The 6365-nt window shown below is 40.7% G+C and overlaps 1 non-coding gene across 1 annotated transcript; it reads left to right on the forward strand.

Annotated features, from left to right (window-relative positions):
* Window positions 1-2255: 2255 nt before the first annotated feature.
* LOC123688375 lies at window positions 2256-2374 on the forward strand. Its single transcript, XR_006749901.1, has one exon. It is a non-coding gene; the product is annotated as a 5S ribosomal RNA (ribosomal RNA).
* Window positions 2375-6365: the final 3991 nt, after the last annotated feature.

The raw sequence follows: 6365 nt of genomic DNA on the forward strand, positions 1-6365 counted from the left end.
ATCTAAACAGTCTCGACGCACCCAACACTCTTTCAAAGTCGGATTACTCGGACTCAATCTGAAAATGGACCGATGCATGACGTCAACACTTAGCCCGCCTCGTCTGATCTATCTAAGCCATCTCGACCCACCCAACACGCCTTCCAAGTCGGATCACTCGGACTTCGATCTGAAAATCTCCGGACTCATTTTTATGAATATCCCCAGTCAGTAAGAACGTTATTTCGCCAATATATACCAACAATAAACCATATTCCAATAGCTGAACCAAAAATATAATTCCCGATCCAAACGTTCTGCATCGCCCAACGCGACCACCTTCCCTATATATGTCAGGAGAGCACAGGGTTCCCCTCCAGACAACACTTACGCTCTATCCCCGACTCTCGGTCGATCGATAGGCCAGGTCAGCGGTGTCTGTTTCGGCCGAAGCTCGGACTTTGGTCAAAATGTTCCGATACAAAATTTGAACCAAGATAGATACAGATATGATTCCTTCTTAAATATACGTTGATTATCGAACAGAATATGGTAAATATTTTGCGATGACCGAGGATTTCATGAATTTTTTTTTTTTTTCGAAAAAATTTTCTATTATCGGAATTTCCTCAAATTTCATTTGGTTGCCTCCTAATGCTTATTAAAAATGATAACCAACAATCAGAATCATTATTTATCATTTATTTCAATTTTTATAATGAAAAACGTTCACGTCCTTTCGCGCCTCTCGATCGTCGTTTACGTGATGCATCGGTCAGCCCTAGTTTACGTGGTGCATCGGTAAGATCGAGTTCACGTTCTGCATCGGTCTGCCCGAGTTTACGTGGTGCATCGGTAAGATCGAGATTACGTGGTGCATCGGTAAGATCGAGTTCACGTTCTGCATCGGTCTGCCTGAGTTTACGTGGTGCATCGGTATGATCGAGTTTACGTTCTGCATCGGTGTGATCTAGTTTACGTTGTGCATCGGTAAGATCGAGATTACGTGAAGCATCGGTATGATCGAGTTTACGTTCTGCATCGGTCTGGACTCTGAGATATATTTTCGACGTGAAAATGTTCCGATACAACTTTTGAACCAGGATAGTTAGAGAGATGATTTTTTCTGGGATGTACGTTGATTGGGGAATGGATTGTGGAAAATAACTTGCCATGACCGAGGTGTTCTCGAATTTTTTTTTTTTTTCGAAAAATATTTTCTGATTTTGGATTTCACTCAAATTTGATTTCGTTGCCTTCTAATGTGTTCTAAAAGAGTAAATCAGTAATCAGAATCGAAAAATATTTTTCGGATTTTTTTTTTTTTGAAAAAAAATTTTCTGATTTTGGAATTTCCTCAAATTTGATTTGGTTGCCTTCTAATGTGTTTTTAAAGCGTAAATCAGTAATCAGAATCAATATTCATTGTCGACTTTAATTTTTATAAGGAAAAATGTTCACGTCCTTAAACGCCTCCCCATCATTAGCCCGAGTCCAAGTCGATGTCAGTCCCGAGCGGACGGTGTCAGATACTACCTATCGCCCCGGTCTGGACTTGGCGAGGTATTTCGACGTGAAATGTTCCGATACAACTTTTGAACCAGGATAGTTAGAGAGATGATTTCTTCTATGTTGTACGTTGATTGTGGAATGGATTGTGGGAAATAACTTGCCATGACCCAGGTGTTCTTGAATTTTTTTTTTTTTCGAAAAAAATTTTCTGATCTTGAAATTTCCTCAAATCTGATTGCGTTGCCTTCTAATGTGTACTAAAAGAGTAAATCAGTAATCAGAATCAATATTCATTGTCGACTTTAATTTTTATAAGGAAAAATGTTCACGTCCTTAAACGCCTCTCCATCGTTACCCCGACTCCAAGACGATGTTAGACCGGAGCGGACGGTGTCAAATGCGACCGATCTCCCCGGTCTGGACTTAGCGAGATATTCCGACGTGAAATGTTCCGATACAAAAATTTAACTGTGATAGTTAGAGAGATGGTTCCTTTTGTGATGTACGTTGATTGTGTAATAGAATATGGAAATAAACTTGAGATGACCGAGGTCTTCTGGGATTTTTTTTTTTTTTCGAAAAATATTTTTCGATTTCGGAAATCCCTCAAATTTCATTGAGATATGTCCTAATGTGTTCTTAAAACTTAAATCAACAATCAGAATTAATATCCAAAAGTTATTTCATTTTTTATAAGGAAAAACGTTCACGTCCTTTCCGCTCCCAAAAAGTGAGATATCATAGAAAATATCGCTATATTTGTTGTTTACGGCCATACCACGCTGAAATTGCCAGTTCTCGTCAGAACACTGAAGCCAAGCAGCGTCGGGCGCGGTTAGTACTTGGATGGGTGACCGCTTGGGAACACCGCGTGCTGTAAGCTTTTTTTTTACGTTCTGCATCGGTCTGCCGAGATAACGTGGTGCATCGGTATGATCGAGTTTACGTTCTGCATCGGTAAGATCGAGATTACGTGATGCATCGGTAAGATTGAGATTACGTGGTGCATCGGTAAGATCGAGTTTACGTGGTGCATCGGTAAGATCCAATTCACGTTCTGCATCGGTAAGATCCAGTTCACGTGGTGCATCGGTAAGATCGAGATTACGTGGTGCATCGGTAAGATCGAGTTTACGTGGTGCATCGGTAAGATCCAATTCACGTTCTGCATCGGTAAGATCCAGTTCACGTGGTGCATCGGTAAGATTGAGATTACGTGGTGCATCGGTAAGATCGAGTTTACGTGGTGCATCGGTAAGATCCAATTCACGTTCTGCATCGGTAAGATCCAGTTCACGTGGTGCATCGGTAAGATTGAGATTACGTGGTGCATCGGTAAGATCGAGTTTACGTGGTGCATCGGTAAGATCCAATTCACGTTCTGCATCGGTAAGATCCAGTTCACGTGGTGCATCGGTAAGATCGAGATTACGTGGTGCATCGGTAAGATCGAGTTTACGTGGTGCATCGGTAAGATCCAATTCACGTTCTGCATCGGTAAGATCCAGTTCACGTGGTGCATCGGTAAGATCGAGATTACGTGGTGCATCGGTAAGATCCAGTTCACGTGGTGCATCGGTAAGATGGAGATTACGTGGTGCATCGGTAAGATCGAGATTACGTGGTGCATCGGTAAGATCTACTTTACGTTCTGCATCGGTCTGCCCTTGTTTACGTGGTGCATCGGTAAGATCGAGATTACGTGAAGCATCGGTATGATCGAGTTTACGTTCTGCATCGGTCTGCCCGATATTACGTGGTGCATCGGTCTGCCCTAGTTTACGTGGTGCATCGGTTTGGACTTAGAGATATATTTTCGACGTGAAAATGTTCCGATACAACTTTTGAACCAGGATAGTTAGAGAGATGATTTTTTCTGGGATGTACGTGGATCGGGGAATGGATTGTGGGAAATAACTTGCCATGACCGAGGTGTCCTCGAATTTTTTTTTTTTTCGAAAAAAATTTTCTGATTGTGGAATTTTCTCAAATTTGATTTGGTTGCCTCCTAATGTGTTCTAAAAGAGTAAATCAGTAATCGGAATCGAAAAATATTTTTCGGATTTTTTTTTTTTTCGAAAAAAATTTTCTGATCGTGGAATTTCCTCAAATTCGATTTGGTTGCCTTCTAATGTGTTTTTAAAGCGTAAATCAGTAATCAGAATCAATATTCATTGTCGACTTTAATTTTTATAAGGAAAAATGTTCACGTCCTTAAACGCCTCCCCATCATCAGCCCGAGTCCAAGTCGATGTCAGTCCCGAGCGGACGGTGTCAGATACTACCTATCGCCGAGGTCTGGACTTGGCGAGATATTACGACGTGAAATGTTCCGATACAACTTTTGAACCAGGATAGTTAGAGAGATGATTTCTTCTATGTTGTACGTTGATTGTGGAATGAAATACGGAAAATAACTCGCCATGACCGAGGTGATTACGATTTTTTTTTTTTTTCGAAAAAAATTTTCTGATCGTGGCAATTTTCTCAAATTTGATTTGGTTGCCTCCTTATATGTTCTAGTAGCGATAATCAACAATCAGAATCAAATCCATGGTCGGGTTTGATTTTTATAAGGAAAAATGTTCACGTCCTTTTTTACAACCCCGACTCATTGACGATGTTAGAACCGAGCCGGCGGTGTCAGATACGACCGATCGCCCCGGTCCCGATCGTCATTTACGTTGTGCATCGGTCTGCCCGAGATTACGTGGTGCATCGGTATGATCGAGTTTACGTGGTGCATCGGTAAGATCCAATTCACGTTCTGCATCGGTAAGATCCAATTCACGTTCTGCATCGGTAAGATCCAGTTCACGTGGTGCATCGGTAAGATGGAGATTACGTGGTGCATCGGTAAGATCGAGATTACGTGGTGCATCGGTAAGATCTACTTTACGTTCTGCATCGGTCTGCCCTTGTTTACGTGGTGCATCGGTAAGATCGAGATTACGTGAAGCATCGGTATGATCGAGTTTACGTTCTGCATCGGTCTGCCCGATATTACGTGGTGCATCGGTCTGCCCTAGTTTACGTGGTGCATCGGTTTGGACTTAGAGATATATTTTCGACGTGAAAATGTTCCGATACAACTTTTGAACCAGGATAGTTAGAGAGATGATTTTTTCTGGGATGTACGTGGATCGGGGAATGGATTGTGGGAAATAACTTGCCATGACCGAGGTGTCCTCGAATTTTTTTTTTTTTCGAAAAAAATTTTCTGATTGTGGAATTTCTCAAATTTGATTTGGTTGCCTCCTAATGTGTTCTAAAAGAGTAAATCAGTAATCGGAATCGAAAAATATTTTTCGGATTTTTTTTTTTTCGAAAAAAATTTTCTGATCGTGGAATTTCCTCAAATTCGATTTGGTTGCCTTCTAATGTGTTTTTAAAGCGTAAATCAGTAATCAGAATCAATATTCATTGTCGACTTTAATTTTTATAAGGAAAAATGTTCACGTCCTTAAACGCCTCCCCATCATCAGCCCGAGTCCAAGTCGATGTCAGTCCCGAGCGGACGGTGTCAGATACTACCTATCGCCGAGGTCTGGACTTGGCGAGATATTACGACGTGAAATGTTCCGATACAACTTTTGAACCAGGATAGTTAGAGAGATGATTTCTTCTATGTTGTACGTTGATTGTGGAATGAAATACGGAAAATAACTCGCCATGACCGAGGTGATTACGATTTTTTTTTTTTTTCGAAAAAATTTTCTGATCGTGGAATTTTCTCAAATTTGATTTGGTTGCCTCCTTATATGTTCTAGTAGCGATAATCAACAATCAGAATCAAAATCCATGGTCGGGTTTGATTTTTATAAGGAAAATGTTCACGTCCTTTTTACAACCCCGACTCATTGACGATGTTAGAACCGAGCCGGCGGTGTCAGATACGACCGATCGCCCCGGTCCCGATCGTCATTTACGTTGTGCATCGGTCTGCCCGAGATTACGTGGTGCATCGGTCTGGACTTAGAGATATATTTTCGACGTGAAAATGTTCCGATACAACTTTTGAACTAGGATAGTTAGAGAGATGATTTTTTCTGGGATGTACGTTGATTGGGGAATGGATTGTGGGAAATAACTTGCCATGACCGAGGTGTTCTCGAATTTTTTTTTTTTTTTTCGAAAAAAATTTTCTGATTGTGGAATTTTCTCAAATTTGATTTGGTTGCCTCCTAATGTGTTCTAATAGCGATAATCAACAATCAGAATCAAAATCCATGGTCGGGTTTGATTTTTATAAGGAAAAATGTTCACGTCCTTTTTCGCCTATGTTCTTTTTCGACGTGAAAAGTTCCGATACAACTTTTGAACCAGGATAGTTAGAGAGATGATTTTTTCTGGGATGTATGTTGATTGACGTACGAAACTTGGAAAAAAAATAGAAAAGACCGAGGTACTCTAGAAAAAAAATTTATTGAAAATATTTTTTTGATTTCGGAATTAATTCGAAATTCATTCAGATGTCTTCTATCAATATCGCGAAAGAAAAATCAATAATCAGAATCGATATTCATCTAAGATTATTTCCTTTTGGATTGTGTTAACATTCGGTACGATCTTGTCTACGTGATGCATCGGTTTGTTTCTCGGCTCTTGTGAGCAAGTTGGACACTCGAGACGGCCTCCATCGATCGGATTAGGCGGGCTTTAATGTTAACGTGCTGTATCGGTGTGATCTTGTTTACGTCATGCATCGGTATAGCTTTAAATCGCGCCGTAAAGTCGTTCACGTCATGCATCGGTATCTTAAATCGCGCCGAAAAGTCGTTCACGTCATGCATCGGTATCTTAAATCGCGCCGTAAAGTCGTTCACGTCATGCATCGGTATCTTAAATCGAGCCGAAAAGTCGTTCACGTCATG

The sequence above is a fragment of the Harmonia axyridis genome, chromosome X, assembly GCF_914767665.1.
Source record: "Harmonia axyridis chromosome X, icHarAxyr1.1, whole genome shotgun sequence".
In the NCBI taxonomy this organism is placed as follows: Eukaryota; Metazoa; Arthropoda; class Insecta; order Coleoptera; family Coccinellidae; genus Harmonia; species Harmonia axyridis.